The 26,673-nt window shown below is 41.5% G+C and overlaps 1 protein-coding gene across 1 annotated transcript in view; it reads right to left on the bottom strand.

Moving 5' to 3' along the window:
• LOC122804407 (melanoma inhibitory activity protein 2-like) overlaps positions 1–26,673 on the bottom strand; it is a 1,673,436-nt gene that overhangs the window by 1,295,010 nt on the left and 351,753 nt on the right. The gene's annotated exons all lie outside the window — the stretch shown is intronic.

The raw sequence follows: 26,673 nt of genomic DNA, 5'->3' as shown, positions 1-26,673 counted from the left end.
ATATGACGTCTTTCAGAAATTATTTGGCCTCAAACCTAGAGGCCAAGGGGGGGGTAAGAGAGGTAAACAAAGAGAGATGGCTGACAAATGCACTTTCACTGTGGAACAGGTTAGTCCAGTCTCAAGCAGCTCACACAGGTATGATAGGACTGTGAGGACATCCACTGTTAGTGGGTCTATTTTACATGACCAGATTGAAAAACTTTTCCATTTGGATAAATAAGATTTCCTTGTGTTGGGTTTCCTGGCCTCCTGCAGTACCCTTAGCAAGTCCTCAGAGAAAAGGAGTCTAAAATGAATCCGGGTCCTATCATCTGCAGTGTCATTTGTAGGTTGACAAGTGGGGATGAATGAGGGTGCCCTTGTGATGTCTGAGGGATCTACTCTGTGGGGTAACTTGTAATGACTGCCCTTGGCTAAATGTAGGAATAAGGGGAACCAGTGTTGTCTTGGCCAAAAGGGAGTCACCAACAAGATTTTTGGTCTGTGCTGCTGAATATTCAACAGGACTCTTGGGATAAGAGGCAGGGGAGATAATGCATATAGGAACATTCCTCTCCAAGAGAAGCTCAGGATGTCCACCACCTATGCCAGAGGGTGTCGATCTCTGGCACAAAATAGAGGAAGTTGTCTGTTCATGGGGAAGGCAGAGAGACCCACTTGTGGAATACCCCATTGGAGGACAATATCCAAAAACACAGCCCTGTGAAGCATTCATTCTTGAGTATGTGTTTTTGATCTGTTGAGTGTCTGCTAAAACATTCAGGTTGGATGGTATGTATACTGCCTGAAGTGGGGTGTGCAACTTGACCCCTAGTTCCTATACCTGTAAAGCTAGTCTGCACAGTAAGTATGAAAGGGTCCACCAGAGCACTGTCTTGTTGTCTGTTAAGACTGAGGGGTCCTAGGATGAGGAGAAGCTGAACGGTCTGGAGTGGCAGAAGTAGTGCTCTCTTTTATACTGATGTGCTCTTTTCTTTGCAAGGGTGACCAGGTGCCTTGAGCTTTCATGACACCTAAGGCTGCTCCTCAGCCTAAGTCTGAAATGTCTGTGTACATTTCCTGTTCTGGTGACAGAGGATAGAGTGAGAGTCCTGGACTGGTAGAGTTGTTGGACCCACCAACTTATTTCTCTCTCCAGGCAAGGAAGGAGAGGAACTTGGGACTCCAGCAGAAGGGCATGCTGACTCCACAATGACTTTAGGTACCACTGCAATTTCCTCAATGGCATCTTTGCCAGAGGGAGCATGGGAATGGTGGAAACCATAAAGCCCGGGGTTCTGAAGTAGGCCCTGGCTGAAATGTGGGACTGTGGAATGAGGCTTTGAAAGAACAAGGAGAGTTCCTGGGCCTTCTGGAAAAAGAGGAAAACCTGCACCCCAGGAAAATCTGATCCTGGATAGGAATAAGGACTGATTTCTCGTAATTTATAGTGAATCCCAAGGAAAGAAGGATGTGGATTGTATGGTTGAGGTCTCTCTGCAGCAAATCTGGACTGTCTGCTTGGAGCAGGAGGTCGTCCAGATATGGGAAGATTTGGATGCCCTGCAGTCTTCAGAATGCCACGACTGGTGCTGGGCATTTTTTGAAGGCCCTTGGGATGGGAGAAAGACCAAAGGACAAGGCAGAAAATTGAAAGTGTCCAGAGGCTACAGAGAATCGGAGATATTTCCTGTATCTTGGGTGGATAGGAACATGAAGATAGGCACCTTTTATGTCTATGGAGGCCACAAAGGCTTAAGGTATAATCAAAGGAAACAAGGTTTGTAAGTTGAGCATCCTGAAGAAGGGTACCTTTAGACAGGTGTTAAAGAAGGAGAGGTCTAAGATGGGTCGCCATGGTTCTTCTTTCCTTTGGACCAGGAATAGCCTGGAATAGAATCCCTTTCCTCTTTGATAGACAGGTACATGTTGGATGGTGTCTTGGTCCAGGAGCTGCTGAAGCACTGGAGGCAACAGAGATAAATGTTCTTTGGGTAGTTGGGGCATGACCCTGAATGGTGATTGAGACACCCACACCATGAAATATTCATTCTTTACTATGGACAGTAGTCAAGAGTCTTGGGTAATGGCTTCCCAAACCGGACTTGACAGGGATAGGCAAAGGGGGGAGGGGTCAGACTGACCCTGGTCCATCAGAAAAGGGCTGCTTTGGAGTTGGGGTTTGTTGTGGAGTACAAAAGGATTGTTGCCTCTTTCCTGTTTACTTGAATTTGGGTTGAGCAGGGGACTACCTCCTGACAAAAGGCTGGTTTACAGGGGTAGTTTCTTTGGAATTCAGGGACCGTTCAAACCAGGAGGTGTTTAAGGTCTTTCATCTCCTTGCCCTTCTCCTGCAACGTCTTGAGAAGTTCTGCGGCTGTAGCACCAAACAAGGCTTCATTGTCCAGGGGAGCATCCATCAATTTGGATTGGACATCCTCAGGCAAGGGTTGTAGCCTGAGCCATGCAAACCTCATTAGGAGAGACCCAGATGCAGCTGCTCTAGTGGAAGCCTCTACAGCATCACAGCTACATTTGATAGAATGCCTTGTCACCTGGGAGGTGGTAGCCAACAAGGATGCAGCTAGGTTGTTCTCAGATTCAGGTAATTCAGAAATTACTTTAGACAGCTGAGACATGAGTTCAAATGAATATTTAATCATATTGGTCTGGTAGTTTACAGCCCTAAATGCAACAGTGGTGAATGTATAAACTTTACCTAGTCTTTCCAAATGCCTGCTGCCTTTGTCTGAAAGAAGCAAAGAAAAGAAGGGAAGAAGTCTAGAGGGTTTGTCAGGAAACACCAAGATGACAGATCAGCTGCTGGTGCTCTGAATAAAAACTTGCAATCTGCAGGCACCATAAAAACCTACTGGATTTTCTGGGTCCTGGTGGTAGAGAGTCAGGGGCCTTGCTAGAGGATGCAATGGCATCCAAGAAAGCCAGAAACATAGGGGGGAATAGCAGAGGGAATAGGGGTGTCCATGTGCAACAGATAACATTTTTTGACTATTGTCATTTCAGTGGTTTCCCATTTGAAATGCTCTTGCATTCTAGTCAGAGTGTCACCGAGGGAAATCTCTTCTACAGGGGAGACAGTCCCATTACAATCTTCCTCATGGGAAGCATAGTCTAGTTGAGAAGGAATTTGGGTAGAGTAGTCTGGGGACTCCTCATCAAAAGAGGGGACCCTCTTCAGATGAGGATTCTTCCCTGCCCCTATTTTGGGAAGGAGCAGGCCTTGGGGAAGTAGGGATAGCAATCCCTGGAGGGGGTCCTAAGAGGTGTAAGGGGATTGAAGATGCTTCGGGAAAAAGCCTGACAACCCTTTTGTGGGTCGGCAGGAGGAGAAATGTGTTTATTTTTCTGTTTCTTTTTGCTGGGCATGTCCATTCTATGGAGAGAAGGCAGACAGGCTGTAGGCCTGCATTCTAGAATGTCTGTATCCACTTCCTCATGAACAAGGATGGACGGAATCCCTCATGGCCCTTCAGAAATAATGAGGCATGGTTCCTGTTGGACATCTGGCGCGGACAAATGTGGTACCTTCGAGGATGTGCTATCCTGCTCCACAGAGACCTCCATTATGGGTTCACCCTGTGGTTTGGACGGCAGCCTAGAGCAAATCTCTGGACTGGTAGTTGTCTTGGGAAAGATGCCAGGCTATGGAGGTGTAGCTGAGGCTTCCAGCCTTGGTTTCTTGGTTTTCTTCTTTGCTAACAACTCATTGTCTGAGGTTGATGGACCCTCCAATCCTTTTTGTGAGGAGTTTGAGAAGCTGGTTTTCCAGATATATGGAAAGTGAGTTAAGCCTACTTAATAGGGTTTTGGGACAAATGACTGGCAGACAGCACAGTCCTTACGGTCATGGGAATGCCCAAGACAAAACAGGCACTGTAGATGGCTGTCTCTGTGTGGAATCTGATATCCGCATTCACATTTGCCCTTCTTGTATGACATTAAAATTAAAACTCTTATCAAAAGTAAGAAAAATGATTCCCCAATGAGGCACTTATCTGAGTAGAAGTTTCTTCGGCAGTCAGACCATATGTACAGGAGGCGCGTTCTGTCTGGTGGCAAATAAGTTCTGAGGATGGTGCATGTGTGTGTATACTTCACTTTTATAGCCTATGTCCAATAGCAGACTATGTACAATGCACCATGCACCCTAAAGACTTTTGTAAACTGGCCAATGTCCAGTCACTTGGCAGGCAATCGCCCTCATGTAAAGAATATTACCAACAGCAGAATAGAAGGACATCAATACATACAGGGAAGGAATGAGGTTTAAAAGAAGGCAGGACTTAAATGAGCTATGTAATGTTTAACTGAAAATGACTGGGTAGATTACAAGTGATGTATAATGTTTGCAACTGGAAGTCCGTCAGTATGGTTCATGATGCAAAATGCTTGCAACTAGGATTGTGTCAGTGTGGTTTGTTTTCATTTATATAAATGCATTATTGCTTATATCATAAGTGATGGTTTAATAAGGATGTTTCTTGTTTAAAAAAGGGCAAGAATTGAATAATTTATGTAATGTTGCTTCGGTTACATGATATATAGCAATATATGTGAAGTATAATGTTTGTTAATGTTAATTTGTTAATACAGTTTGATTACTTTAGTATAAATGTAATTTTTTCCATGTCACAAGTGATAATTCAATAAAGGTGTTTAAAAAAATGTACCAGAAAATAAAGCTTTTAAGAAACTATTTTAGGTCAAAATAAGTTCAAGGAGGAACATTCAAAGAATATATGTATCCAATCACCTTTACATTCTTGTGGATATCTCCAACACAATATATTAGTAACCATTAATTTTGGCTATTTTATTTGGAGTTAAAAAGGCTCTATGTAAAGATTTCCATGTAAATATGTGCCACTGATGAGACTAAGAGGAATGTTTGACAGATAATAATATTTGGGATTTCTTCCGAGAGGTAAAAATAGGAGAAGTGACCTAAAGTAATATGGCCCCATAATTTAAAATTTAAACTTATTTTATATTCTATAAAAGTTTTGTAAAGTTTTGAAATTAAATTATCAACTTTTGTGTTGTTATATATAATTTCATAGAGAAAATGAATTAATTTGGGATTTTCTTTAAAGTGCCACTGAGAAATAGAAAGACATAATTCCTGTGTATGAGTTTTCATATTTTGTAATAACCAATCATGAGTGCTCAAGTCAAATTCTGTAATAAGTTGCTGAACATCTTTGGCTTTCAGTTCTTAAAAAAAAATGACACCAACAAACAAAATGTTTGGTTTTCCAAGTAGCAAATATATGACTGAATTTTATTAAAAAGGTATTTGGTGATGCTAAAGGGAATTATAGATTCAAACCATATTTTAACATGTATATTAGAAAGAATTATGTTTCTAAAGGATTTTAACATTGAATTTAAATAGCTCGAGTCTGTAGAGTAAGAGATATTACACTGAATGAAATTACAAAGATAACGTCAAAAGAAATTATTTAGATTAGTTGAATTATTACCTAGTATATTACTCTTATTATTAGGAAAAGTTGAACGTAAAGATGTTCATAGTGTTTCACTGTTGCAGTCATGACTGTAGGGTTCTCCCCTGCCGGCAGGCAGTCCTTGCTCGGCCAGAATCCCAAAGTCTGGGTCCGGCGTCGGCTGTTCAGCCATGCTCCCGGACGTCAGAGCGCCAGGAGTACAAAGCTGACAGTCGACGCCATGTTCTCCAGTCTTTCTTGCCGTGTGGTGATAGCAGTTCGCATTTGTCGGTCGGCTGACTCCTGACAATTTTTGTTAATTGTACTTCAGTCTGAAGACTTTCTTCTCCTACTCAAAGCTAAGTACCCCGTTGGGGAAACTTTTTTCTTGCTCCAGTCCGATGTCAGAAAAATTTAATAATTGTATTTCTTGTGGGAAGCAAATACCTCATAAGGATTTTCATTCTTACTGTATTCCTTGCTTAGGCCCTGACCACGACGTAGCTAGTTGTCGGTTTTGTGTTAGATTCAATCAACATACGATTAAACGAAGGTACAATTTTGCATTTCATTACTTCGGTAGGCGCTTTAATTACAAAATGTCGTCGGATTTGGTTCCGGCTACCGGAGTTCACAAACGACGCAAGGATAAAGACAGGCCTCCGAGGTCCAAATCGGATGATATTGTACAAGCAGAGCCAGCTTCAGGTTCGGCCGTCATCAGTGAGATGCTTTTGCAGCCCCTGTCGTCGGCCATTTCGGAACCGATGGCCAAAACGGACTCCCACGAGGAGCCAACTAGGCCTTTGAATATTTCTGTTGCAGGACCTTCGGACAAAGCTCCTTCGGATGGGTCCAGAGCCGCTGTGCAGGTACCGGCTTCCGAAGGGGTTTTCAGGCCTACTCAGCTTCTAATAAAGGCAAAGCCAAAGACAAAGGCAAAGACTCCTTCCAAAGCAAAGACTACAGCTCAGGCCACTTCTGATCCGGCACCCAAGTCTCAGAAACAGTTACTTAAGTTGGCGGAGGACTTACTTACTATGATTAGGGGTTCACATCCCCCTCCAGATAAAAGGCCAAGGCAGGAAGTGTATTATGACTCCTCTGATCAGGCTTCTGTTTCTTCAGTTTCTTCTTCTTACCAGGATTATTCTTTCCCTCCTTATGAGGACTCTGATGCTGAGGAACCCATTCCTTCAGCTTCTCCCCCTGAGGATTTCTCTTTTGGGGAAACTTTACATGAAATGAGGGAACATATTCACTGGGAAGGACAGGAGTACTCGGAATCTAAGAAAAGACTTAGGGATTTTCTTCTTCTTCCCCAACATAGACCCCTGGCTATTCCTCCTATTCTGGATATTGTGGATGATGCTTTTTTGGAGGCTAACTTAACTCCGGACTCTTTTCCTCCAGCTCCTGTTAAGCCAGACAGATATTATAGGGTCCCTGATTCCCACCAGTTTTTATACAAGAATCCTACTGCTGATCCTGAAACCATTTATCAAGGTCCTAAGGGGGTTAAGGCCGCTACTGCTAAAAACCCCATTCCCACAGAGAAGGATTCCAGATCTTTAGAAAGATGGGGCAAAAAAGTGTACACTTCTGCTACTTTATCTATTAGGGCTTTAAACTGCCAATTTCATATACTGAAATACCAGCAATTTCTTCTGTCTGTTTTGAAACAAAAGCTAACTTCCATTTCTGCCTGTACAGATGATAAGGAATTACATGACTTAATGCATGCCACTGAACAAGTTGGGAAGCATGGTTTACACTGTGGATTTGATGCCTTGGAGGCTTCTTGTAGGGCTGCCACCTCTGGTACAGTCATTAGAAGGCATGCTTGGTTAAAGGAACAAAACTTGCCTGATCAAGTAAAAGCTAAGTTATTGGATGCTCCTGTTGAACATAATGTTTTGTTTGGACCTAAGGCTGAAGAGGTGATAAAAAAGATGGAGGACAAGGTGAAATCCATGCAAACGGTTAAAGATTTCTTACAAGTACAGCCTTCCCAGATTTAGTAGGAATTGGCCTACAAAAAATTGGTCCTTTCCCAATTCTGACAGGCCTCAGAGGGGTAGATACAGACGCTCCCGAGGAAGGCCTCAAACGCAAGCCTCTTATAGACCAAGACAGTGGACTGCTTCCACCCCTAGGGGAGGAGAGGACAGGTCGCAAGCTCATAGAAAACAGGCTCAATGACTCCCTCTGTTGGGCTGCAGGAACTTCTTGCCTGGAAGCCCCACTCGGAGGAAAACTTTCCCTTTTTCACCTAAATTGGACTCATATAACCAAAGACAAGTGGGTTCTGGATGTGGTTTCAAGAGGTTACAAATTCCATTTTCATACCCTACCAAGACCAAGCGGATGGCCGGATCTTCCAAAACATCAATGGTTAGAGGCCTTAAACCAGGTGGAAGCTCTCTTGGCTATGAAAGCCATAGAACTGGTTCCACTTTCAGAGATGGGACAAGGTTTTTACTCAAGGCTTTTTCTAGTCCCCAGAAAGCAAAATTCTTGGAGACCCATTCGGGATCTGTCAGTCTTGAACACTTTTCCTCGAGATACCAAACTTCAAGATGCTTACTCTACAGCAGCTACTTCCAATGCTGACCAAAAAGGCATGGATGGTAACTTTGGATTTAAAGGAGGCATATTTACACATTCCCATCAGGCAGGAATGCAGGAAATACCTCAGGTTCAGGGCCAGATCGAGGCACTATCAATTCTCTGCACTGCCCTTTGGATTGTCTACTGCACCCAGGGTCTTCACCAAATGTCTGGCTCCAGTAGTAGCTTATTGCAGACTCAAGGGAATTCAAATTTACCCTTATCTGGACAATTGTCTAATTCAGGCAGACAGCAAGGATGTCTTACTCCAGCATCTAGAATTTGTTCAGAACCTTCTCAAGTTCCTGGGATTCTCTGTAAACATAAAAAAAGTCAAATTTGACACCCTCTCAACAGATAACTTTTCTGGGTGTTCTTCTAAACAAGACAACCCAGATGGCATTTCTGACATCTGAAAAACAATTACAGCTGGCTTCAACTTTCAAAACCTTGGCAACTTTAACTCAACTTTCTGCAAGGAAATTCCTGCAGGCTTTGGGTTACATGGCCTCCTGCATCCTCCTCGTACCACATGCAAGACTACATAGGAGGAAATTCCAGTGGTACCTAAAAAGTGTATGGTCTCAGCATTGCCACAGTTTAGACATACAGATAACAGTCCTGCCTTGTCTCCAAAAGGAATTCCTTTGGTGGTCCAAGGCATGTACTCTAAACATAGGAAAACCCTTCAGTCTGCCTCCAGCCACTCAGATACTAACCACGGATGTTTCAGATTATGCATGGGGAGCCCATTATCAGGGCAACTGTCTGCAGGGCCTTTGGACAAAGGATCAGAAGCTCTGGCAAATCAATTTAAAGGAAATGTTAGACGTACAGAACGCTCTATTGGCTTTCAGGAATCTTCTACAACCAGGACAGCTACTGATAAGGACAGACAACACCACAGTTATGTGGTACATAAACAAGCAAGGGGGATCTCATTCCTACCCCCTTTGCAGACTAGCCATGAATCTATGGAACACGGCTCTAGCTTACAAACTGGACCTTCAAGCTCAGTTTCTACCAGGGAAGCAAAACTTCCTGGCAGACAGTCTGAGCAGAAACCTGTCGGATCCACACAAATGGAAGCTGGACACCGAAATATTCAGGATGATTACAGCAGTCTGGGGATGCCCTCACATAGACCTCTTTGCATCCCACCTCAATCATCAACTACAGATTTTTTGCACCAGAACTTTCCACGAGCTAGCTTGGAAAGTGGATGCGCTATCATTCATTTGGAGAAACCTCTCGGGGTATGCCTTCCCGCCTCTCCCTCTTCTTCCACGGGTGTTATTAAAGATCAAACAGGACAAGCCCAAGATGATAATTTTGCTGGCCCCTAATTGGCCTCGACAATTTTGGTATCCAACTCTGAAAAACCTTTGTCTGGGGCCCCCTTGGGTATTACCACAGACTCCGAATCTTCTGTCCCAGCACCAGGGTCAGGTTCTGCACTCCTGTATAAAACTAGACATTACGGGACTTGTTGACAACTTAGGAAATGATTTGTAATATTCTAAAATATTTTATCAGCTCATGATCAAACTGGTGATCTGAATGTCATCAGCCAACAGTTTATGATTAAACTATTGGCCTAGGTGTCATCAGCTGAACTTATTGACCCTATGGCATATTCAAACCTATAAAAGGCACAGAGGCTGGCAATAGATTGGAACTCATCATCATCCGGATCTGACTGAAGCAAGAGCCTGAACTGAGCATACAGCCATTTCTTGCCAGTGTCGGCCCTGTCTTGACTGAACAGATAGCAGTACTGAATAGGTTCTGAGTCCCCCTATCAGTGGCAAAGATGATTTTCTTTTTGCATATGCTTGTAAGTACATGATTTAACAGTTTTCTATAATTGTTAATGTGATAGGTTATAGGTTAGATTTTGCATGTTGACTAGTCAATTGTTTATTTCGTCATAACTTTAATTGTTAAAAGCTAAAAATAAAATTGCTAAAGTTTGAGCCTTGGTCTCTTGTGTCATCTCTAATACTGTATTAACCACAGAATTTACCAATCAGACCAGAACAGTTGGCGCAGCGAGCAGGGTCTGTGGTTTGCAGTAGACATGTCACAACAGCCAATGTTTTTCCATTAAAGCATATAGGTGTAGGGTTGAATAAGAAACATCTTACAGATACCAAAAGTAAGGGGGGGCAAATGTTGAGTTGCCAGCATTGTTTGGAAAATGGGACCCCCTTGCTAAGGTATTGAGTCAAGTTTCACCTCCATCTTCCCCAAAATACTCACCAATAAAACCAGTAGACCCTGAGGAACTAGCAAAGGCCTTATCAGGTTTAAAATTGGAGAATAAGGGGAAAAAGGTGAAAGAGGGAGTGGGAGCAGCCGGATGGCTGTTCTTTGAGGCAATACAGGAATTAGATAAGGATGTAGAAGATTTGAAAGTAAAAGTTCTAGAATTAGAAGACCAGTGTAAAGAACATGCACACACCCACCGATTGGATAGGGATGCCTTAGAGAAGGCAGATGTAGAACTGGCTAAGGCAGGACAGGAGGCAGAGCATTGGAAGACAAATTCAGTGACTCTGGCCACTCGAGTAATACAGCAGCGCAGGCAATGGAAGGGGAGAGGTTCACGGCAACCACCCTCTAGGCCTAGAGTGCGTGCTCTGATATGTAAGGCAGAGTTTGACCCTGAAGAATGGGAAGGAGATCTCCCTTCTTCTGATGAAATGAATGATGATTTTGAAATGATAAATTCCCCATCAGTGGAAGCACGACCAATTGTAGAAAAAAACTCAATACATGCTGGGGGACAACCGCAACAGTGGGTGGAGGTGCGAAGTTATTCTCAGACAGAATTATTGAAAATAATTCAGACTTATAAGCAAAAGCCTGGAGAGACCATCTTGGCTTGGTTTCTCCGGGTTTGGGATACAGGGGGAGAGGTGGTGTCACTGAGTGCTGAGGAAATGCATCAGTGTGCCTGTTTAGTATTTCACCCCCGGCTGAAGCAGATAGTGCACAATTGTGACCATAATGATCCCCATATCAGTACATTGGTGGTATGGTTAGCCTCAGCCTTTCGGGCTACTTGGCCAGATGCTACGGCAGTAGCAGATGAGCATAAACCCTGGAAAACAATAGCTGAAGCAATCCAACAGCTAAGGGAAATGGCTATGTTAGCAACTGTTTACTCATTAGAATTGATAAATGGGGAGTTGCATATTCCGAAAGGGCCAGACGGACAGATCTTTACTGGTAATATGAGGAATAGGATAATTAAAAATGCCCCACAATGGTGGAAAGGGCAGCTTATGGCTGCCCTGGCAGGGTGTATTGGCCAACCAATATGGGATGTAATGTCTACTTTAAACCAGCTGGCAGAGCTGGTAGAAGAGAAAGAGCAGAGGAAGGCCAGCAAGGCAAATGCAGACAAATCAAAAAGCGAGGGTAGTGAAAAAGTAACAAGGAAACAGATGTTTCTGGATTTGCTGAGATGGGGGGTGGAAGCTGCAGAAATAGATGGAATAACCACAGAAGAGTTATACAAAAGATGGAAACAGAAGCAGAAAGGTAAGGAATCAGACCTTTCAGGAAAACAAACCCCTGCAAAAAGCCCAATCAGAAGTACCACTGAGGGGAAGAAGGGATGGAATCAATTGTATCCTGACATCCCTACTGATGAGGAGTTAGCACAATGGCAGATGGGAGAGTTTACTGATGAAAGAGATTGGGGAGAGAAGGGGTGGAAAACCCCGATGGAAAAAATGGAAGCAAATTGACTAAAAGGCGGGTCCCCAGTAGCTAGAGGCACAGTTAGAGCTATTACACCTGGGGACCGACACCCCTATGTGCATCTTACCATTTTTTGGAGGGGAGGACCACAACATGTAATGGCTTTGGTAGATACCGGATCAGAAATAACTATTTTTGCAGGAAACCCCCATAAATTTCGTGGACAGTCTGTGGAGATTGATGGCTATGGGGGGGGGGGGCAAAGACCAAAGTAAGAATAGCCTTTGGGGATGGTATTCCTATTTTCATTGTAGCTGTGATAGCTCCTGTACCAGAACACATTTTGGGAATAGATGTTCTAAAGGGTAGGACCGTAGAAACTACAGTAGGGCCATTTAGATTTGGAGTACGGCACTGTTCAGTCAATGCAGTCAAGGCTGTTGTTCGAGGTGATGCTAAGTGGGAACCTCTGCATATTCCCACACCAAAAGTGGTGACCAACATTAAACAATATCGTATTCCAGGGGGCCATTCAGAAATTACTGAAACAATCCAGGAATTACTTCGAGTTGGCATACTCTAACTGACTATGAGCCCATTCAATAGCCCGGTGTGGCCAGTTAAAAAACCTGATTGTTCCTGGCGTATGACAGTAGATTATCGGGGCTTGAATAAAGTGGCTCCACATTTAACTGCAGCAGTACCGGACATTGTTACTATTGTTGAAAGACTTTCTTCTTCTGCTGGGCCGTACCATGCAGTTTTGGACTTGGCAAATGCTTTCTTCTCCATACCTATAGCAGAAGAGAGTAGGGCTCAATTTGCATTTACCTGGGAGGGGAGGCAATATACCTTCCAGGTACTTCCACAAGGATATATACACAGCCCAACACTCTTGCCATTGGCTGGTGGCCAGCGAACTGGCTAAGTTGCAGTTAAATAAAGTGACTGTATTTCATTACATTGATGATGTCCTGATTACAGGAGAAAAGCCAGATGTAGACATTGCATTGAAAACAGTGATTGAACACCTTCAGAACCGAGGGTGGGCTATAAATGAGAATAAAACACAACAAGGAACATCAGTGAAATTCTTGGGTATGATATGGAATGGAGCAAAAAGAGAAATACCCGCATCGGCGCTAGAAAGTATTCAAAAGATTGCAGTCCCAAAAACAAAACAGCAGGCACAAGCCTTTTTGGGAGCAATGGGCTTTTGGAGAGCATTTGTACCACACCTTGGACAAGTTTTACGACCTATTCACTATGTGACTAGGAAGAAATGTGACTTTCAGTGGGGTCCTAAACAGCAGATGGCTTTCGAGGAAGCGAAAAAAGCCTTGCAACAGAGTGTGGGACTGGGCCCAGTTGACCCACAGCAACCTTTTATTTTAGAAGTGACTGTTGCTAACAATGTCATGTCCTGGGGATTGTGGCAAAAGAATGATGTGGGAAAGAAAAAAACGTTGGGATTTTGGTCTAAATCCCTGACAGTGCACAGACTAGATAAAGCCCTCTCGGGCAGCATGTACTGGCCGTATATACTGCCTTGATTCATGTAGAGGGGCTGACCAAACAACAGACCATGACAGTGAAAGTAGATTACCCAATCCAGGGGTGGTTACGAGACAATACTCTGATGAAAACATTAATAGCACAGTCTTCGACTGTACAAAAATGGAAATGGTACTTACAAGAAAGAGCCAATATTGTGCCTGGAGTTTCCCAGGTGCAGCAGCAGCTGGCTGGTCTGGTAATACTGAATGATGCTGATACAACAGAACAACAACGGTATGAACTTCCAAAATCACCAATACTTGAGGCGTCACCATTTGACAAGTTGGACATGGAGAAAAGGAAATGTGCATGGTTTACTGATGGTTCTGCAAAGATTGGATCAAACGGCAGAACTTGGACTGCCGTAGCCTATTGCCCACAAACAGAGACTGTATTGTTTGATGAAGGAACCGCTGGTTCAAGTAATCAAGCAGAATTACGAGCTGTTGCTTTAGTTATTAATAATTTATCACCTGGAGATGAAGCATACATCTATACTGATAGCTGGGCAGTTTACAAAGGACTAACAGCTTGGTTACCTGCTTGGCAGCAACAAGATTGGAAAATCCATGGTAGACCTTTGTGGGGAGGGTCAGAAGATTGGCAAACAGATCTGGGAGAAGGCACAACGGTGCCAGATTAGTGTTGGACATGTGGATGCTCATGCATCACTTGTGACAAATGAAAGAAGGCATAATCAGCAAGTAGATAAAATGGCTGCAGTACGTACTGTTGAGGAGAAGCCTGAGGATATCAGCATGGCCAGGTGGGCCCATGATCGAAGTGGACATCTGGGGAGAGATGCGACGATGGAATGGGCACGAAGACATGGTATGCAACTCAGTAAAGATGTACTTATAGATGTCATAAAACAATGCAAAATTTGCCAAAGAAATAAGCAAAAGCAACTGCAATCAGAAGCATGTGGACATATTCATAGAGGCAGTCGTTCAGCCCAAATCTGGCAGACAGATTTTATTGGTCCTTTGCCATTGGATGAAAATCGACAATATTGCCAAACCATGGTGGACACTTATTCGGGGTTATTAATGATATCCCCATCTAAAAAAGCAAACCAACAAGCAGTACTAAGGGGACTGCATAAACTATGCATAACATATGGGACTCCTGTTGAAATCCAAAGTGACCAAGGCAGTCACTTTACAGGAGCAGTAGTCCAAGAATGGGCAAAAGAAAATGGAGTTCGATGGGTGCTACACATACCATATCATCCCCAGGCTGCTGGTCTGATTGAAAGGTACAATGGACTTCTTAAAGAACAGATTTGTAAGAATACAAGTGACGGAACTTTGCGAGGATGGGCAAAGGTATTGGAACAAGCTGTAAGTCAGTTAAACAACAGACCTCGGAAACATCAAGGTACTCCCCTGCAAATGCATATGAATGACATTCGATCAGACTGCTGTACTTTAAAACTAGAAAAATTGAATCCAGATGCCATATATCCTATGTTAACAAACATTGATCAAACTCGACTTTGGCTATGTGCATTGACTGAGCAAAGAGTGCCAGCACAAGATACTGTGTTAGTTAAGACAGGTTGGAAACTGTTTCTCCCAGAAAAATGGCACTGAGGACAAAAAGGATTGTTGGGAGAAAATTGGGAAGTTTTTATGCTATGGGAGCCAGAACAAGAGGTGACAGTAAAAGTCATCAATTTAGATAACAGAACACAGACTGTGAAAAAGGGGTTACCTTTAGTAGAGATTTGTATACATCAAGATGTTGTCATTCTACTACAGGACTGTGATACTAACCCAAGTAAATGGTTGGGGATGAGGGTAGTAGTAACCACACCCCAGCAACCAAATGAGCGTGGAACTGTGATCTGTGATGGACCTGGTGATACTGTTTTAGTGTTGCTTGATTCTGCTAAACAACCATTATATTTTCCTCTCCATAGATTGTTGCCACTGTTTGGGAAGACACCGACTCTTACCACCGAAGACACCTAGATGGACCATATGAGTGTCATGACCCTATTCCTCTGTTTAGTGAGGGAGACGTGGCTAATCTGACAGGGGACTGTGACTTTTATTGGAAGCTGGGAAGAGATTTGTTTGCAGTAACTACCAAACCTGCCTTGACATGGAACTTGACCAGCACAGAATACATCACAACTGTTTGTAGACTAAACTGTGACAGGCATCCAGAGATATGCACTCCTAATCCTGCTGGGGGCTTATATCAGAGACTGAATGAATCAGGATTTTCTCTGGCTGAGTCTCCATTAGATTCTTCCTGCATAGCCAAATTTCAAAGGGAAAATGACACTGCAGAAACCAGATCTCCAAGTTTGGAGATATATGCTACGGATAACAGTTCAACAGTATGGTTTAGGACATATAATAAGATACACAAGAGGATGTAAAACTGTAAGTAGTGCTAGAATTATCCAGCATATTAAAATAATAATTAATATGACAGCAGTAGACATCACTACTAGACACTCACAATGCAAATCCACCAACTTATGGCCGATTAATTCCCTACACTTGAAATATAGACATTACCAATATAGGAGAAACAAACGTGATGTTACAGGAATAATGGGAACTGCTTTGGGAGCAGTTGGGGCAGGTACAGGATTTCTGAATAGTATAGACGTTGACACCTTGAGAAGTAAATTAAGCCGTTTAGGTGAAGATTTAAACATGGCTTTTAAGCTATTAGCTGATCATGACCCAGAGCTCGGTCAAAGAACCGTAGATAGTGTTATAACTCAAACTGTCATGTGGAGATGGATTGATCATGCTAATATGTATACAGAGCAGGTTTTAAATAACCTTACTAAAGAATTAAATCAAAGCTTTTGTATTTTGTCCCAATTGGCTGCCAATCAACAATACCTGCAATTCATCCAGGTGTGGGGGGCAAAACGGCCAAGCCATTGGCAAAATGAGCTACAGTTGTATAATTGGTTAAAACCATTAGATTTTACATGTGAAAATTATTCTTGCATGTTGACCTTAGATTATCTTGCTAGTAAAAAGGGAACAAAACAAGTTTGTCCATTTGTAGCATTGCCTTTGCAATTTGGAAATAATTGGTGGGTGCCTCAGATAGAATCTAATCTTATTGATTATAATGATGTGCCCATTGATTTAGCGGGATGTGAGACCTGGCCCCAGGGGTGGATATGCATGCTAATTAAAAGGAAGCCTCATCCATGTTTACACAATGGGACTGGAGAATGTATTTGGCATAGATATATAGTGAATGGGACAGACATTTACCAACACAATGACACCACAGCTTGTGTAGTATCCTCCTGTAAGCTAGCTTGGAGTGATGGAACAATCACATACAGTGGAGCACATTGTAAAAGTAATGTACATGCAATCATTGATTTTTGCACTGGGGAACTGATTAGATTAGCCAGATGGATGGACATCACATTAAATGCTAGCATAGAGCCATTACACACTTTTCGATGGCCATCTCTGGTCCACCTGGACTTTAAACACATTAAGCAGGAAGGGCAAGCTGTGCTGCTCCTGTTAAACAAGACTTTACATGATGTGCATCAAACTGTAATTAAAATGATTAAAGACAAAGGTACCATTCTAAAAATTGCAAATGAAATTCAAGATATGACTGTTTCACATTGGTATGATGTTTTTATGTGGTCACCAAAGGCTTCTGCTTGGTTCAATCTGCTTTTACACCCTTTGTTGCTGACCACAATAATTTCAGTGTTGTTTTGCTTGATTTCTTGCTGCATTTATTGTAAGGTCATGAAAAGGTACAGAAAAATGTTGTCAGTTTTGCTCATCATCAGGAACACACAGCAATCATTGCTTGATGCAAGGGGTGGCCTGTGACGGATCCACACAGTTTACCTGATTTTTAATGCCTCATGCTATTGAACTGCTGTGTGTATATATATGTGTGCTTGATGTTAGATTGATATGCTGCTAATTGAATAAATACATATGCTGCTTAATGTCATATGCTGCTAAATGAATAAATACATGAAACCTGAAAGAATTATGCTTCAAAGGCAAGCCTTGCACACTGATGCTGGTATAACTGAACTTTAGTTAACCCTTGAAGTTGTTTGTCAGCTTAAAAGATGTTTACCAGACAGTGGGGGATTTCAAAGAGGAACTATATCACAAGTTTGTGGGCTAACTGCCTTCTGAAAGAAGGAAGTCATGTATAAAACTAGACAGATATGGGACTTGTTGACAACTTAGGAAATGATTTGTAATATTCTAAAATATTTTATCAGCTCATGATCAAACTGGTGATCTGAATGTCATCAGCCAACAGTTTATGATTAAACTATTGGCCTAGGTGTCATCAGCTGAACTTATTGACCCTATGGCATATTCAAACCTATAAAAGGCTCAGAGGCTGGCAATAGATTGGAACTCATCATCATCCGGATCTGATTGAAGCAAGAGCCTGAACTGAGCATACAGCCATTTCTTGCCAGTGTCGGCCCTGTCTTGACTGAACAGATAGCAGTACTGAATAGGTTCTGAGTCCCCCTATCAGTGGCAAAGATGATTTTCTTTTTGCATATGCTTGTAAGTACATGATTTAACAGTTTTCTATAATTGTTAATGTGATAGGTTATAGGTTAGATTTTGCATGTTGACTAGACAATTGTTTATTTTGTCATAACTTTAATTGTTAAAAGCTAAAAATAAAATTGCTAAAGTTTGAGCCTTGGTCTCTTGTGTCATCTCTAATACTGTATTAACCACAGAATTTACTAATCAGACCAAAACAACTCCCATGTCAAAACTCTCAGCCTGGCGGCCTGGTTAATTCAGGGTCTTTGATTCATTCTCTCCTACCCAAGCAGGTTATGGATGTAATTTTAGAAGCCAGACATCCTAGCACTAGAAAACCTTATGCGGGAAAATGGAAAAGATTTTGCTCCTGGATGCAGGCTCAGGATTCAGATCCTCTTATTCCTAATATTCCTCTGATTTTACTTTACCTGACAGACCTCTTACATAAGGGTCTCTCTTTCTCTTCCATAAAGATCCATGCTTCTGCTATTTCTGCTCATTATAATACAGACCCTCCTATCTTTTCTCATCAGCTCATGAGACAGTTTCTCAGAGGAGCTAAAAACTTAAGGCCTCCTAGATCTCCTCCCATTCCTGCTTGGGATCTCAACTATGTTTTGGAAAAACTCACCTTACCTCCTTTTGAGCCTGCTGCCACTTCTGACATCAAGTTTTTATCTTGGAAGACAGCCATTCTGTTAGCTCTGACCTCTGCCAGGAGAGTTTCGGAGTTGCAAGCTCTCATGGCTGTGGAACCTTATATTATTTTTCCTCAAGACAAGGTGTCTTTAAGGACTAATCCTACTTTCATGCCTAAGGTGGTTTCCAAAGTGGCTTTAAATCTATACAACTGCCAACTTTTTTCCCAGTCCTCAAAATAAGGGGGAAAGGATCTTGCATTCCTTGGATGTACACAAACAACTACATTTTTACCTGGACAGAACCAAGGACATCAGGAAATCAGAGCAATTGTTTGTTTCTTATGCTTCAAGTTCCCAAGGTAAAGCCATTTCAAAACAGACCATTTCTAAATGGATTGCTCATGGAATCAGATTTTGTTATTCACACCATGGAAAGCAAACCCCAGGGAGTATTAGGACTCACTCTACCAGAGCTGCTGCCACTTCAGCTGCCTTCCTCAGGGGAGTTCCTACCAAAGACATTTTGGAAGCTGCAACTTGAGAGTTCAGTGCATACTTTTTACAAGCACTACAATCTACCTCTCTACTCTAAGTCTAGGGCAGGCTTTGCTTCTGCTGTTTTGCAGGGCCTTTTAGCCGCCCCCTCTTCTTTATGACCACCTCCCTTTTATTCTGCTTTGGGATTCAACCCTACAGTCATGACTGCAACAGTGAAACACGATGAACATAGTACAGTTGTGTACACTTACCATAAATGTAGATGTTCGAGTGTCTTCACTGTTGCAGTCTGTTCCCTCCTCCGGTCCCTCTTATTTTTCTTTTGTGTGGTTCCTTCTTCACCCTTCTTTTGAGGTGTATTTGCAAAGGGTATGGGATCTTACTCATTTTGGAGCACCTGACATCTGGGGCAAGAAAAACTGGAGAACATGGCGTCGGCTGTCAGCTTTGTACTCCTGGCGCTCTGACGTCAGGGAGCATGGCTGAACAGCCGACGCCGGACCCAGACTTTGGGATTCTGGCCGACCGAGGACTGCCTGCCGGCAGGGGAGAACCCTACAGTCATGACTGCAACAGTGAAGACACTCGAACATCTACATTTATGGTAAGTGTACACGACTGTACTTTTTCCAGTTAAGAGTTATAATTAGAATCTATCCAATTTAATACAATTTTAAAAATTGATGTTTTAACATAAGTATCAGTATCAGGAAAACTTATTTCCCACAAGGACCCAAGGTGTTTACAAGGAAACCAAAACAATTTTAATAGTTGCTTGTTTATTTTACTAATGCACTGTTTATTTGAAAAAAGAGACACTGCTTGCATTATACATATTTCTGGCAAAAGAATCATTTTTAATAGTTGAAGTCTATCTTTGAATGACATAACAAGCTTGCTCCAATTAAAAGTAAGATTTATTTATAATATTATTTATAATATTATTATAATTAACAGTTATTATTTAATCTACAGGTGAAAAGTAACAGAATACGTAAATATTCAAACGAGGAAACCTGGTTACCAATAATATGATTTTTTTTGAGTTTTTTTTATTTAATACTAAAAATTTAGACAGACTGATTAAAGTAGAGACCAGACTTAATATGAAATAGTTTTATTATAGATTCCAGTTCAAGAAAATTTAAGCTTGAATTTGGAAGTCTCAACAATAAAAAAATTTTCAAATAATTTTAGCGGAGTAATTATTGAAACTATCTATGCCACTTATATTTGAATTTAAATGGCAAAAGCTTCAATTGTATATCAAATAAAATTGGAGAAAGTAGGCAACATTGTTTAGTACCTTTAGTCAGAGGAATATATTCTGAAGTAAAGGGACTAATTTTAACATATGCAACATTATTTTTGTAAATATTCTTAAAGAGTGAAATGGAACTTTTAGGAAACTCAAACAGATCTAAGATTTTGAACAAATAATACAAGTTTAGAGAATCAAAGTTTTTTTCAATATCTAGACTAATTAATAAAGCTTCTTTATTTTTTCTACTCAAAATATCTACGAGTTAAAATGCATCTAACATTGTCACGTGTTTGTCTTTGACATACAAAGTCCATTTGATCAGAATTAATTACTTAAGTTATCGGTTCTTTTATTATATTAGTAATGATAAACATGAACACTTTATAATAATTGTTTAAAAATGAAATAGTTGTGCAAGAACAGCAGAGTTGTGAATTTTTATTTTCTTTTAATATATGCATGATTAGAGAATATTTCCAAGAAGGTAGAATCTTTTCTTGAGATTGAATCTCAATGTGTTTTACAAAAAAAGATACAATATGGAGGGGAAAGTTTATATATTTCTACTATTATCCCATCCATGCCTGGAGTTTTGTTGGATTTTGATGTTTTAATTTTATCTACAACTTCTTTAAAGGAAATGTGCTTATCTAAATTGTCTTTTTAATTTTGGTGGGGTTTTCTTAATATTAAGTTTATCAAGGTTTAATACTGGAGTTATAGTTTCAAAACTGGGATTTAGATTTTGAGAAATGTATAAAAACAAGACTATCCCTGTTATTTACTTCATGTATAACTGCCAAAATATTAATTTTGATTTCATGTGGACTCTTTTTGAAAGAACATGCATATGTTTAGGAGATAAAGAGTTGTTGCGTCTTTCGGCTTTTCCTGGTTAGAGGTCGCCACAGCGGAACTCCAGTCTGCTAATGATTGGCAGTAGATTTTTACGTGCCAAGTTGCCAGCTCTGACACACAACCTTCAACGAAGGTACGCCCATTCATGCATGTCTCCACACAGAAGACGCTCTAGCTGAGAATCGAACAGGACTTCGGAGATAAAGAGAAGGAAGTAATTTTTAATCTTTTGAGAGCCAGACAATTTAAGTGATAAAATGTCAAGATATATATATATTTTTTAATTTCTCTTTCATTTATATTAGATTGTTTTTACTATCTTTAGATTTGGTCACATGTAGTTATGTTTGAATGTTTTGTACTCCTTAGTGTCATTCCTTAACTTTATTTTTATGGAATGAAAACAGACTCCAGATTAGTAAAACACAAATAAGGCCAATAACAATGGTTTCACCAAGCCACAAAAAGGAACAAGTAAATGACTATATCTTTGTGATCGTTTACTTGTTCCTTTTTGTGGCTTGGTGAAACCATTGTTGTTGACCTTATTTGAATTTTATTTTTATACCAGGTTACATTTTTGCCAACAATATAGGCTTTTAATGAATCCCAAATCATAAGTATATTAACGTTGGGAATATTATTAGATTCCAAGATAAAAATTATTCGAGAGACTCACCAAGGTTTAAACTCCTTAAATTTAGTTATACAAATCGGAATCCTAGACAAAAAAGGATAATCTTTTAAAAATCATTTGAAATTTTATAATAGCATCATGGACAAGGAATTATGTTAAAGCTTGATATTCTAAAAGTTATAGCTCGAGAAACTAGTATTCTACCTAATCTGGTCTGTGTGCCATACTTATAATCCTGATGAGAAAAAAACAGTGAACATGGGTCCTTCATACTGAATGTACCCTTTAAATTAATAGATTTTATCCATTTTATGAGTGTTTTCACAGTAGAGATCAGATTTAGTTTCCTCTTCTTACTAGTGTCTGAATCTTCCAATATGCATTAGAAATCTCTGCCTATAATTAGACTGCCTTTAGATTTATCAAGAACAATGTCTAGATGCTTCTTGTGAAACCAGTAAATATTTACTGGCATCCATAGCCTATTATTAAACTTAACTATAAAGGTAAGAAGGCCATCTTGATCTTCATATTTATTAATAATCTGTGGAAAATCTATATTTCTCTTCCATAGAATCATGACTCCTCTTACTTTCATTTTAAAAGAAGATTGAGGTAGAATTATATCTTTACCAAACAATATTTTCCGTTTCCTTGATATGGGTTTCTTTAAGTAAAACCACTTGAGCCTTATTCACATTTAGATAAAGTAAAGTACAGTTTTGTACCTACCATAAATGTAGATGTTCGAGTGTATACACTGCTGCAGTCATTATACTTGGGTTATCCTGCTGTCAGGCGGTTCCCCAGTCGGCCTGAGTTCCAAAGTCTTGGTCCGGCGTCGGTTGCTGTCACCTCCACCCTGACGTCAGTGCGACAGGGGTACATAAGATGCAGCCGATGCCATTTTCTTCAGTTTTTCTTGCCCCAGATGTCAGATGCCTCTAAATAGGTAGGCAATTCCAATTGCTAATAAAACATACATAAGAAAAGCAAACAACAACTTACAGCTACCAGCAAATACTCCCCATAGGTAGTAAGGGTAGAAGGGACATAAGTACATACCAGCCAGTAAGAGGGGAAGGAGGGAGGGTAACCTGGACTGCAGCAGTGTATACACTCGAACATCTACATTTATGGTAGGTACAAAACTGTACTATGTTCATCGCGTTACACTGCTGCAGTCATTACACTTGGGTAGAATCCCAAAGCTGAGGAAGGGTGGCTGGTCCTATAAGGCATTAGGGGTGGCTACAAGGCCCTGCAGCGGTGAAGCCAGCTCTGGATTTAGAGTATAGAGGCAGATGGTAATGCTTGGTGAAGGTGTGTACAGAACTGCAAGTTGCTGCTTCCAAAATATCCTTGGTAGGTACTCCCCTGAGGTAGGCAGTTTAAGTGGCTGTTGCCCTGGTGGAGTGAAATCTAATGCTGCTAGGTACAGGTTTTCCATGGTATGTGTAGCAGAAACATATACAATGCCCTATCCATTTTGAAATAGTCTGTTTTGAAATGGCTTTTCCCTGTGTTCCTGCAGCATATGCTACCAATAATTGCTCAGATTTTCTGAAAGCTTTGGTTTTGTCCAAGCAGAAGCGTAACTGCCTGTAAATGTCCAAAGAGTGCAGTAGTCTCTCCCCTTTATTCTGTGGTTTAGGATAAAAAGTTGGCAGGTGTATAGTTTGGTTTAGAGCCACACTGGATACCACCTTTGGCATAAAAGTAGGGTTAGTACGTAAAGACACCCTGTCCTGGTGGAAAATGAGGAAAGGTTCCACTGTCATTAGTGCCTGTAATTCTGAAACTTTTTGTGCTGATGTTATTGCCAGGAGCAGAGCAGTTTTCCAAGAGATATATTTTAATTCTGCTGTGTTGGCTGGCTCAAAAGGAGGTAAAGTTAGCTTCTCCAAAACAAAGTTGAGGTCCCAATCTGGAGTAGGTGCTCTATGGGGCGGTCTTATGTTTTTAGCCCCTCTGAGGTACTGTTTTAACAGAGGATTAGAGAAAATTGGTGGATCCGTGTTGTAATGAGCAGAGATGGCAGAGGAGTGGGTCTTGATGGATGAGAAGGAGAGTCCTTTGTCCAGCATCTCAGTTAAGTACTGTAGTATCTGAGGAATGTTTGGGACAAGATGGTCAAGGCTGTGAGCTTGGTTCCAGGCACAGAATCTCTTCCATTTACCCAAATAGGCTTTCCTGGTACTAGGCCTTCTGGCCTCCAGAATGACATTCGTAACAGCTTTGGAGAGAGGCATTGCTTGCTTGACTAAGGAATCTTCCATGCAGCTAGGTTTAAGGTCTTTAGCTGGCTGTGTAGTATTTGTTTGTTGTGCTGAGTCAGCAGATGTGGGATTTGAGGCAAAATCCAGGGTGGTTCTTGCGCTAAGCTCCTTAAGATTGGATACCAGTGCTGGCGTGGCCAGTCTGGTGCAATCAGGATCATCTTTGGCTCTTCCTGCCTTGCTTTTATGAGTACCTTTGGCAGGAGAGGTAGTGGTGGGAAAGCGTATACTTGTAGGTTCTCCCAGCTGAATGAGAGGGCATCCACTTTCCATGCTTGTGGATGGTAACTCCTTGTGCAGAATTTTTGTAGCTGGCAGTTTATTGGGGATGTAAACAGATCTATGTCCGAGCTCCACCATTTCTGTGTTATCATTCTGAATATTTGTGGATTCAACTCCCATTCATGGGGATCCATGATGTTTCTGCTTAAGTTGTCTGCCAGTGTGTTTTTTCCTCCTGGCAGGAATTGTGCTTGCAGATGAACTTGAAGGTTTATAGCTGTGTTCCATAAGGTCATAGCTTGTCTGCATAGGGGGTAGGAGTGACTGCCCCCTTGCTTGTTTATGTACTGCATAACTGTGGTGTTGTCTGTCTTTAGTAGTAGTTGTCCTGGATGCAGCAGGTCCTTGAAAGCTATAAGCGCATTTTGTATACCTAGCATCTCTTTTTGATTGATGTGAAGATGCCTTTGTTCTGCGGGCCACGTGCCCTGAATACATTTGCCTGCCATGTGTGCTTCCCAGGCGTAATCCGATGCATCTGTTGTCAGTGTTTGCCTGGCTGTGGGTTGTGTAAAAGGCTGTCCCTTGTTGAGGTGACAAGCTTGAGCCCACCATTGAAACTCCTGTTGAAGGCAAGGGATTAGTGGTATAACTGTTTCCAAACTTTGACAGTGTTGAGACCATACATTCTTTAGGTACCACTGTCGTTTCCTCATATGCAGTCTGGCATATGGAATTAGTAGTATGCAGGATGCCATGTAACCCAAGGCCTGCAGAATTTTTCTTGCAGGGAGTTGGGTGTCTGTTGCCATCAATTGAAAGTATTGAGTCAGTTGTCCTTGTCTGTCTTGCGTGAGATAAGCCATCTGGGCCGTTGTGTTCAAGCTGGCACCCAGGAATATAATCACTTGTGAGGGCACTAGTTTTGATTTCTTTTCGTTTACTGTGTATCCCAGGCAACTTAACATTTTTACAAACGCCAGATGCTTTAGAAGAATGTCCTTGCTCTCTGCTTGAATCAGGCAGTCGTCCAGGTACGGATAAATCTGAATTCCTTTCTGTCTGCAAAATGCAATTACTGGTGCCAGGCACTTTGTGAAGACCCTGGGCGCAAAAGATAAGCAAAAGGGCAGTGCAGAGAATTGGTAGTGCATTGAACCAGCTATGAATCTGAGGTATCTTCTGCAGTTTTGTCTGATAGGGACATGCAGGTATGCCTATTTGAGGTCCAAAGTCACGAGCCAAGCTTTCTTGCCCAGCATGGGAAGAAGCTGCTGTAATGTCAACATTTTGAATTTTGGAACATCCAGGTAAGTGTTTAGAGATGAAAGATCCAGAATGGGAATCCAGGCTTTGACCTTTCTGGGTACCAGAAAGAGTCTTGAGTAAAATCCTTATCCTTGTTCCTGTGATGGTACCTTTTGAATAGCTCTCATATCCATGAGTGCTGTAATTTGTTTTTGAGCCTCTGCCCATTGATTTGGTGGCAGATTTGGCATTCCTTTTAATCTTGGCAGAGTGTGAAAGTGGAACCTGTAACCTTGAAATACAATGTTGAGAACCCATTTGTCTTTGATCATTTGCCAATTGTGGTAGAAGAGTGCCAGTTTTCCTCCCAAGGGGGCTGCCAAGAAGGATTTGTTTGGTAGCTGTAGTGGGAAGTCATTGGAGCTGCTTTTTATATGGTTGGAGCCTGTGTTCCCCTTCTTTCTGGCCTGATGCAACCCATTGTCGAGGCCTGTAATGACCTTGTGTTTGACCTCTACCTCTTGGACGTCTGTATCTTCCCCTTTGAGGTCTGTCTGTAATTGGAAAGGACCAATTCTTAGTTGGCCAGTTTCTGCTAAATCTAGGAGGCTGAACCTCCTGTAAGAAATCCTTTACCGTTTGCATAGATTTTGCCTTATCCTCCATTTTCTTTAATACCTCTTCTGCCTTAACTCCAAATAACACATCCTGCTGCAAAGGTGCATCCAATAATTTTGCTTTAACATGATCGGGTAATGTATGTTCTATTAACCAAGCATGTCTTCTAATGACAGAGCCTGTAACTGCTGCTCTGCAGGAGGCCTCTAGAGAATCAAAACCACATTGCAAAGTATGCTTTCCCACTTGTTCAGCTGCATGTAATAAATCCTGCATTTCTTTAAAATTAGGAGGATCTGATTCTGGAAGCATTTTTTGTTTTAACTGAGACAGTAAAAATTGCTGATATTTTAGCATGTAAAACTGGCAATTTAAGGCTCTCATTGCTAAAGTTGCAGACGTATATACTTTCTTCCCCCATCTGTCTAATGCTCTGGATTCTTGGCTGATGAGGCCTTAACTCCTTTGGGTCCCTGAGAAATAGTTTCTGGGTCAGCTACAGGGCTTTTATACAGAAATTTATGTGAGTCAGG

This window comes from Protopterus annectens, chromosome 6.part0, assembly GCF_019279795.1.
Source record: "Protopterus annectens isolate FY-2018-M chromosome 6.part0, PAN1.0, whole genome shotgun sequence".
Classification (NCBI taxonomy): domain Eukaryota; kingdom Metazoa; phylum Chordata; order Ceratodontiformes; family Protopteridae; genus Protopterus; species Protopterus annectens.
Note: the sequence above shows the minus strand (reverse complement) of the source record. Positions and strands in the feature narration are given on the sequence as shown.